The sequence below is a fragment of the Mesoplodon bidens genome (assembly GCF_964165515.1).
Source record: "Mesoplodon bidens genome assembly, chromosome: 15".
Classification (NCBI taxonomy): Eukaryota; Metazoa; Chordata; class Mammalia; order Artiodactyla; family Ziphiidae; genus Mesoplodon; species Mesoplodon bidens.
Genome location: NC_138171.1, coordinates 50,094,772 through 50,104,892, shown reverse-complemented (window position 1 = coordinate 50,104,892; position 10,121 = coordinate 50,094,772). Strand labels below are relative to the sequence as shown.

The 10,121-nt window shown below is 48.9% G+C and overlaps 1 protein-coding gene and 1 pseudogene across 2 annotated transcripts in view; both read left to right on the top strand.

The window, feature by feature from the left end:
- LOC308629787 (large ribosomal subunit protein eL22-like) lies at window positions 1-1,075 on the top strand (annotated as a pseudogene). Its single transcript has one exon. The product of its transcript is annotated as a large ribosomal subunit protein eL22-like (transcript).
- A 4,179-nt stretch (window positions 1,076-5,254) lies between these two features.
- EEF2K (eukaryotic elongation factor 2 kinase) overlaps window positions 5,255-10,121 on the top strand; it is a 61,714-nt gene continuing 56,847 nt past the window's right edge. Inside the window, exon 1 of the mRNA XM_081257647.1 lies at window positions 5,255-5,604. The gene's annotated coding sequence lies outside the window, so the exon portion shown is untranslated. The remainder of the gene's footprint in view (window positions 5,605-10,121) is intronic.

Here is a 10,121-nt window from a genome sequence, read left to right as displayed (position 1 = left end):
ATGGCGCCTGTGAAAAAGTTTGTGGCGAAGGGGAGCAAAATAAAAGCAGGTCCCGAAGTTTACCCTTGACTGTACCCACCCTACAGAAGATGGCATCATAGATGCTGCCAGTTTGGAGCAGTTTCTTCAGGAGAGAATCAAAGTGAATGGAAAAGCTGGGAATCTTGGTGGAGGGGTTGTAACAACCGAAAGAAGCAAAAGCAAGATTACGGTAACCTCTGAGGTGCCTTTTTCCAAAAGGTATTCGAAATACCTCACCAAAAAATATTTGAAGAATAATCTACGTGATTGGTTACGCGTAGTTGCTAACAGCAAAGAGAGTTACGAATTGCGTTACTTCCAGATTAATCAAGATGAAGAAGAGGATGAAGATGATTAAAACTCAATTATCTGGAATATTTTGTGTGACTTCTTGAATAAAACTTGGGAACCAAAATGGTGGTTTTCCTTGTAAAAAAAATAAAATAAAAACAAAATGCAGGGGCTTCCCTGGTGGCGCAGTGGTTGAGAGTCCGCCTGTCGATGCAGGGGACACGGGTTCGTGCCCTGGTCCGGGAAGATCCCACATGCCGCGGAGCGGCTGGATCCGTGAGCCATGGCCACTGGGCCTGCGTGTCCAGAGCCTGTGCTCCGCAACGGGAAAGGCCCGCGTACCGCAAAAAAAAAAAAAAAAAAATGCAGTAAATTCAGAGCAAATATATATCAATAAATACATAACAAACTTCCATTTTCTGCCACCGAGAATTAATTGTATTCAGCTCTTCTGAAATATCACCCCCTGCGGCCACAAGAAGGAAGCAGAGATCTCTTTGAGTCATCCCCCCACAAATGACTCAAAGCATTCTCCAGTAGTTTGCACCATTTGTTAACAGCAACTGTAACAGAGAAGAACAAACCTGACTCCGTACGGAATCTGTTCCTTTAGCTCTAACCTTTGTGCTCTAACCTTTGTGCTCTGTTGCCTGTGCTTAGTCATGCTGGCTCTGCACCTTTTGTGAAAGACTGTTGCCTGTAGTCTGAAACATACAGGATACCCCCTTCTCAAGGCTCTGACCTTTAAACTTAACACTTTTCCATTCTTATAGAGAGAAAAAGTTGCAGAACAGAAAAGAACATTTGTATTGTTGGAGGTTTACAGGAACATCGTGACCTGACCTAGTGGACAGCTGTGAGAACAAAGGATTCCAGCACCAAGGAGTTTACAACAACTAACCACACCCCCTCCCCTTTTAATATAAAAGCCCGAGTTCTAACATGGGGAAGATGGTTCTTTGGGACACCAGTCCACCACCTTCTCAGTCTGCTGGCTTTCCAAATAAAGTTGCTATTCCTTGCCCCAATACCTCATCTCTCAATTTACTGGCCTGTCGTGTGATGAGCAGTACGAGCTTGGAATCTGTAATGTGACCCTTCCCCTCCCAACTCTCTCTGTCTCTAATAATTTAATTCAAGTAAACATTTATCCAACACCTACTAGGCCAGATCAGGCAAAAATCAGGTCTTTCAGGAGAAGCAGAGCTGCTCAGACCTTGCATGACAGAGGTGCTTCACCCGAACAAAAATCCATGGAAGTAAGGCCATGAGCTTGTCTGCTCCAGCGAGCAGGCCTGTCTCCCTGCAGACTTCCGTAGTGTGCTGACTCGGCTGTCCTGGCGATTTATGCCTTAAGGTTGAGGCTGGGAGGGCAGTTCCTATGCAAACCTAGGCCCAGGCAGGCAAGGGTGGGGAGGCTACAGAAACCAGGGCAACTGGGCTCTGTTTAGTTTTTGTTCTTTTCCTTTTTTTTTTTTTTTTAAGTAACGGTTAAAAATAACTTTTGCTAAAATAATAAATACATGTTCCTTGTTGAAACTCCAAGCTAAGAAAGAAAAGCACAACGAATAAAATCACCTTTAATTTCTCCACCCAGTTAAACTCTGTCAACACTTTGGTAAAGGAAGGTGCTTTTTTGTCTTTTTAGATTTGAAATATAATGTAATGCATGTTCATTGTAAATTTTTTTTTTCAAATGTCAAATCTTCTGTATAAAGTTAAAGGGAAGTTCTCTTCCTCATCACCTTCCTCCTTCACAGCTGAATCCCACAACTCATTATAATGAGTAACAGTTTAGCTGTATCCTTCCAGATCTTTCCCTATGCAGACGTAGGGGCAACTAGAGGCGCACACGTACCCCACCCTAATCCTGGGGTTTGCCTTGTGCAAGAGAAAGGAAGAAAGACACTAACCAAAAGACAGAAGAGTGGTCATTTCATTGCTTCTGTGAGTCTTTCTGTAGCTACAGGTGAGTCACCGAATGGCCCTGTGATGGCTTTGTGCCCAGTAGGCCCTGGATCTCCTGAGCCAAGGAGCCAAGAAGGACTTTCAAGGACTTTTTTTTTTTTTTTAACATCTTTATTGGAGTATAATTGCTTTACAGTAGTGTACTAGTTTCTGCTCTATAACTAAGTGAATCCCCTTTGGTAACCTTAAGTTTGTTTTCTATGTCTGTGAGTATATTTCTGTTTTGTAAATAAGTTCATTTCTATCGTTTTTTTTACATTCCACATATAAGTGATATCATATGATGTTTGTCTTTGTCTGACTTACTTCACTTAGTATTATAATCTCTAGGTCCATCCATATTGCTGCAAATGGTGTTATTTCATTATTTTTTATGGCTGAGTAATATTCCATTATATATATATATATATATATATATATATATATATATATATATATATATATATATATATATATATATATATATATACACATACACACACACACACACACACACATGTATATATGTATACCACATCTTCTTTATCCATTCATCTGCTGATAGACATTTAGGTTGCTTCCAAGAGATTCTCTTTTTAAATGGTTTCTATAAAAGACCCAGATTAGTATCTCATTGGCTTGGCTTGGGTCACATACTCATCCCAGAACCAATGAATGGGGCAAAAGGGATGGAATATGCTGACTGGCCAGGTCTAATCATATGTCCAATCTTAGAGCAGGAGAGTGTGGAGGGCAGTTTTCATGAACTGAGAATAGGGTGGACTGGTTCCTTGAAGACAAATCAAGATGCTTATGCACAGAAGATATTAAAGAGGAAAAGAGAAGCTAAATAACTTGTGCAGGGTCACAGAGCTGTAAGTAGAACAGTCTTTTTTTTTTTTTTCTTTTTTTTGGTCTGGCTTTGGGCTTGGACAGACTAGCTCAGACTCTTTGTCCTTGCCCAACTTTCCCACGGTCAAAATTTCAGGTGCGATTTTGTCCTTTGCCAAAAGCCAGAGGAGTTTTCTCAAGGTGACTAAAGGAGCCAATACTTCAAACCAAAATGATTATATCTTCTAGATCTTGTACTGATATTTTCTGAAACTTGTAGTACAGAGGCCAAAAAGTTAAAACACTCAATGATGGGTTTCAGGACCATTTCTTTTTTTTCATTCCCCTCACCACCTTATGAGATGCTGCCTGAATGTCACCCACTCCCCAAGCCTCATAAACTTGAAACTTCTCCCTGCAGGGGCCATTGCAGCTGGTAAGCTGAAGGACTTCACTCTCCCAATGGGATCTGAATTTTTAGGGGCCACAAAAACTGAAGAGGCAAGGCTTACAGACAGGACATTAAAGGGGTCAGTATATACCTAGACCTGGGTCAAATTCTGCAACTTACTATGTAAACTTGTGAGAGTCACTTAACCGGCCTCCTTCTTTCTGTGTATGAAATGAGGACAGTAAGACGGTTGGGATGAGAATTAAAAGAGATAATGTCTGTAAAGCAGTTACCACAGTACCTGACACAAAATAAATGCCCTGTAAATATCAGCTTTTACCACAACCCCAAAAAGGCTCATCAAAGAAGGCATTACAAATGACAGGTGGTCCTTGACCACAGGGGTGGTCAACATGTTTACAACCTAGTGTTGAGTAGAAAGGAGAAATAGATGAGTCCACTCTTGTTAGGAAAAATGTATGTAATCCCATATGCATGCCCAGATAACGGTGTCTGACTCTGGCCTGCCTGCACACACCTGTTTCTCTGTGTTTGCCTGGGGCTCACCTGGACACTCAGCCCTCCCTCCAGTTCCATGGGAGAACTTGGTCACGTACACCATTCCAGTCCAAGGAGGCTTTGACTGAAGAACTCTTTGGGGCAGAGTTAAGTGGTTAGGTCACAAACTCCACCACGAACTATTTAAACAGCCCCCACTAGACATCGCCCTACTGGAAGCCTTTCCTTTCCTCATCCTTCCCACAGCCCCTGGCAGCCCCTGCCTGGCTCCTCCTCCGCTCCTCTCACCTGCGGGGGTCCTTCAAATTCCTCTCAGAGTAACTCAGCAGACCCCAAACCAGCAGGAGCCCTGTAATATAGATAGATGCCCTTTGCCAAGAGGAAGGAGCCACCTTGTAAATCTTCTGGGCAAGTGTATCTCTATAAGCCTCAGTTTTATGATCTGTGAAGTAGAGGTACTAGCGTTGGTGTGAAGATGGAATGAGATAACTCGCTTGATAAATATTACTGTTATTACTTATATCTTTTATTTATTTATTTATTTAGGCCACACCGCAGTGACTGCCAGGTAAGTCCCTTACTTTTATTTCTAAAATAAGAGTTGTGAAATTTCTAAAATTTCACTAGAAAAAATATCTGGAAGAATATAATATGAACATGTTCACAGTAGTTATCATTAGTTTTATTTCCTTTTCTTCTTTATACCTTCCATATTTAGTCATTCATTTACAGGTATTTATTAGAGCACTTACTATGTGCCAGGCTGTGCGCTGAGTTAGGAATATAGCAACGTATTACACAAATAACTGCCACAGTCATAAGTGCCTGTTTTCACAAAGCGGAAATCAGAAGAAAAAAAGAAGCAATTTCTGATAAAAATATTGCAAGGTTATGCATAGAGACGTACAATGAGATCCGATCACTACTGATTTTGGAAAGGACTCGAATACAGGAACTAGGCGGGCATCGGATGGAGAATGGGAAGGTGCGGTGGGCGAGGGAGGGGTTAGCTGCCCCCTCTCAAATTACCCGCTGGGAGGGCGCCCCCTTCGCTGCTAGGTGCCAGGCCGGCCCCACGCTTTAGATCCGGACGCTGTGCATTCGGCCGGCTGGGGAGTCGCAGACGCAGGGCGGGGAGATCCGAGCAGCGGCTGCAGGAGCGGTGATAGTCATTGCCGGCGGCCACGTGAGCGCCGCGCCGAGCGTACGCCCGCCCGCCCGCCCGCGGCCCCGCCCCTGCCCGCAGTCTCCTGCCCCAGCCACAGCCCCAGCTCGGCGAGTGTCCGGATCCGCCGCCCGAACGCCGCGCGCTGCAGCTGCCCCAGCCCAGCCGACGGTCGCCGGCGCCCTTGCCCTTGGAACGCGCCCTCAGCGCCCCGGGATCGTTCCAGCGGCTCCGCGCGCCCCTCGCGCCCCGGGATCGTTCCGGCGGCCGCCGCTGCCTCCCCGGAGCGCCAGCCCGCGCGCCCCGCTCGCCGCTCCCCGGCACTCTCGGGGGGCCCGCCCGCCCTGCACCCTGGAGCACCGGGCCTCGAGCCTCTGCCAGCTCCTCTGGATCCTCGCGGCCGTGGGCAGCGGCTGCCGTGCCTCTCCGCCCGAGACAGGTAGGTAGGGCGGCGTTTGGCCTGGGGGGCCGGGATCCGGCGCTGCAAGCCTGTGCTCCCCGGTGCAGCCGGCGCCCGGAGCGCGGAGGGTCTGGGGCTTAAAAGTGGGGCCCCAGGCGGAAGGAGAGCGTGGGGGTTAAGCTCCTCGGGTTTCAGTGTTTGCTTCTGTAAAATGGGGGAGTCGTGCAGATTATCGGCAGTGTCTATTGGTAAAATACTTGGCACGTGACGGTCGGGGAGAGGCAGCTTGGGGGCCCCCGCCCGCGGCGCCTGGAGGCCCGCAGAGGGTGGGGGCAGCGCTGCCTTTCTTCCCCTGCAGGGCCCGCATCGCCCCCCCTCCCCGGCCCCTGAACGAGAGGCCCAAGTTCCGGGAACCTCCAGGACCGTGTAGACGCGCCCTTGCTGCATTGTTGTTGACTGCAGGAGTTCGGGTGTTGGCAGGCTCCGTGGACCTGTGCGCCAAGGGGCCGGGCGTTAATATGCCTGTGGCGGGGCTGGGGCCTCCCGGGTGAGTCCCGGCCTAGATTCGCCGCACCCGCCTGGGGGATTGCGGGAAACTGGCCCAGCTGCGCCCCGCGTGAGACAGATGGGCTGCTGGCAGGGGGGCGCTGCTCCCTCTGCCTTGTGGGGACGCTCTATGGGAGCCTGACTTCTGGGTCCTCGGCCCTGGAAGCTGCCTGCCTTGGGGCCGCTCAGCCAGGAAATTGTCTACCCCTCTGATTTTACAGAGGAGGAGACAGATCCAGAGTGGTCTAACGGCAGATACTAATAAGCAAGAGGGACTAAGTTTGGGAATACAGAGCAAGCAGGTGGGAGCTGATAATGCCCACTCGGGGGGGTGGGGGGAGGGAGGGTTATTGGAGAAGGCTTCCTGGAGGAGGTGATGGAAAGGATGCCAGTGGTAGGAGGTAGGGTTTAGGAGATAGAGTTTGGCAGGCGTCATTCTTCTCTGTGGCCTCCACAGCACCTTACGGTCATTGTTTGGTCGATGCATTTATTCAGCAAATACAATAAAGCTGCTTGATGATGGGAAATTAGATGTAACATGGTTGAGATTGCCATCCTCCCTCCTCTCCTGTTCTTCTTAAAGAGGGGGTGTCGGCTGGGATCCCAAGTTCTTATCTTTTGCAGAGGGCGGGGAAGCAGGAAGTCAGGGCCTGACCATCCCTTGAAACGGTTTCAGTTTACATATGATCACTTGTGTATGTTCTGTGATTTGTGGTGGGGTGTGTGTGTGTGTGTGTGTGTGTGCTTTTGGTGACAGAACAGTACTTTCTGGCTGACTACTAAGGATATATCACTGATATGATTTTAAAACATTTTTAATGAATTATGTGGCAGAGATGGCTATTGGTCACCCATGTCCTCTTCTTGGGGTATCACCTGGATGTATTTCCTGGGCTCCCTTACAGTTTGGTGGGCCACATGACTGAGTTTTGGCTGATGGAATGTGAGCAGAAATAGTGTGTGCCCCCCTCAAGCTTGGACCCTAAAAACCTCCCCACGTTCCTCATTTACCAGCAGAGTTGAGAGGACTCTGAGGGCCTGGAGAAGGGCAGAGCCACAAGCTGGAAGGAGCCTGGGCCTCTGAATGACTGTGGAGCAGAGCCTCTCCTTTCCCCCTCTCTGGTGGTATGTGACTGTCCACTGAAGAGTATGGGGCTCCAGGAAGCTCTTTGGAAGGTCTTTGGGTATGAGAGAGGCTTGCTGGCTGTGGCCTTCCCCTCAGGGTGATCTAACTGGGCTGTTCCACAGGGGAAGGGTATCTTTAGGCCTTTTTTCTCACTCTGGTCAGACTCCCCAAAGAAGTCTTGTCCAGTCTTTGGCAGGATTGGCATCCAGTTGCCAGGACACTGAGAGCAGTGTGGAAGAAAGCTGAGGGTCACCAGCAGAAACTTGGATTTGTTCAAGCTCATTCTCTAGGATTTACTCTTTCTGGTTCTGTTCCTAAAGCTGATACAGGGAAAGTTGATGATTGGGAGTGCATTCAAAGTAATAGTGGCTGGCTGGACTGATTAAAAAATAAACATTTTTGTATTGGCGAGATCAGTTTTGCTGACCAAGAAGCTGTAGACTTAATCCCCATGAACTGAGAATGTTCTAGAAGAAAGTGGTTATAGTGACCACCACAGGATAAAAGTAGCTTGGATTAAACTCTTACAGGCAAGGCTGATGGGCACAAGAAGAAGGCTTCAAACGAAGGAAGGAGTGAGTCACTAACAGGCTGATGATGAAGTAGAAAATGACATTCTCTGGGTCCCCAAAGTCCCAGGGCTGTGGAACACCCAGAGAAGCATTTCAGAGGGCTGGAAAGTCAGAGGGCGGCCGTTGTTCCGTTCTCCAGCTGTGATGCTTTCTAGACCTGGCAAGGACCCCACAGGGAGTGGCCGAAAGGCAGGAGGCTCAGCTGCAGAGCATTCTCTCCGCCAGTGGTTCTTGAACTTTAGTGAACATTGGTACCACCTGGAGGGCTTGTTTAACCATGGCTTGCTGGGCCCACCCCCAGAGTTTTCTTTAGCAGGACTAGAGTGAGGCCCCAGAATTTGCACGTGACAAGGTTTCAGGTGAGGCTGCTCCTGCTGCTAGTAGTCCCAGGATCACACTTTAAAAGTGGTTTAACAGGGCTTCCCTGGTGGCGCAGTGGTTGAGAGTCCGCCTGCCGATGCAGGGGACACGGGTTCGTGCCCTGGTCCGGGAAGATCCCACATGCCGCGGAGCGGCTGGGCCCATGAGCCATGGCCGCTGAGCCTGCGCGTCCGGAGCCTGTGCTCTGCAATGGGAGAGGGCACATCAGTGAGGGGCCCACGTTGCAAAAAAAAAACAAACCCCAAAAAAGTGGTTTAGCAAGTGATGGCTGAGTGAAGCCCTGGATAGACCTGCCACTGGCTTCAGATCCACCTCCCCCATCTTCTAGCCATGTGATTTGGGGCTCTGTTCCTCAGTTTCCTCATCTGTAGGATGGAGCCAATGGTGTGTACCTCCTGGGGTTCAGGGGAGGCTTCCTGGAGGAGGTGACCTCTATCTAACCTGAGACCTGAGGGATAAGCAGAGTTGGCCAGGGGACAGGTAGGGAGAGCAGGGTAGAGCATGTGCCAAGCAGATGGCACAGTGTGAGTGAGCCAAGGGAGGGGGCAACGCTTGTCCTCCAAGGAGCTGAGAGGAGTGATGGAGCAAGAGCTTTATAAGTGGTGCTGAAATGCTATGAATCTGTTCTGGGCTACATGTCTCAGGGCGGGATTGCAGTGGAGGGGAGGCTGACCAGGTCATGGAAAATGGGCCTTGGGGATGGGAGGGCCTGAAAGCAGTGCGGGTTACTTCTGTCCACATCCCATTGGCTCAAATGTAGTCGCATGGCCCCACCTAGATGCCAAAGGATTGGGGCAGGGGAGAACAAATCCATAGTGGACAGCTGGCTTCTGTGCCACAGACCAGGTCTCTCACCTCTTCTTCGCCTCGCTCACTCTGCCGCACTTTGGTGGATGAGTGAATTTTATAGATGAGGAAACTGAGGTTCAGAGAGGTTAGGTAATTTGCCCAACGTCACTCAGCTAGTGGCAGAGCCGGGACTTGAACACAGATCTGTTCATCCCAAAAGACTTGTTGGGCCCGATCCTGGTCTTGGCTGCTTTTTGAGGGCCTCCCCATGACCCAGGCTTTCCCACTCGGGATCTCAGCTGCGTCTCTGGGCTAAGTAACCCCCAGATGCCTTGTAGTTCTAACCCGATAGTCCCTCCATTCCTCCATGCCTACAATGCTCATTATACCCGCAGAAATTGCCCACTTTTGTTCAGTTATTCATTCATGCAGCCTGCATTTACAGGGAACCTAGTGTGTGCCAGGCATTGTGCTCTGGGCTGGTAGCTAGAAGGACTAAGACACGGCCCCTTTTGTTCCAGACACTCACGTGGTCTGGCCACCGAGAGGCTGTGTAAACACAGAGTTGCCCTGAGAAGTGAGACACACCGTCTCTCTGATCTGACCCACCAGGAGGACAGAGTGTCCCGGGAACATGAGAAGGGTGCCAGCGATTAAAAATTAAAATTCAAGCCCTCTTGTGCATTTTGTTAATTGAAGCTGTAATTATATTATTGTGCTTTGTATTCTAAAATGTATGTTTCTGATTTTTAAAACAGTAAAGTAGCCTTTGCACCTTAACAGTTTTATGTGAATGAAGGACAGTGAATTGGCAACGATGAGCTTTAGCAGAGTGAATGTTGACTTGTCTCTCTGGGTCCAGCTGCGGGTTGCTGTTCTCATCAGCGAGTAAGCTAATTTCTCTGTCTCTGGTATGCGTGGAGATGTGTTTTTAAAGAGGAGATGAGGGAGGGTGGATTGGGGGAAGTCTCCTTGGAATCCACCAGAGTCATTCTAGAACAGGGTTTCTCAGCCTCAGCACTATTGACAGTTTGGCTGGACAGTTCTTTGTCGTGGGGTGCTGTGCTGTGCATTGTAGGATGCTGGCAGCATCCCTGGCCTCTACCCACTAGATGCCGGTTGCACTCCCAGGGATGTGACAA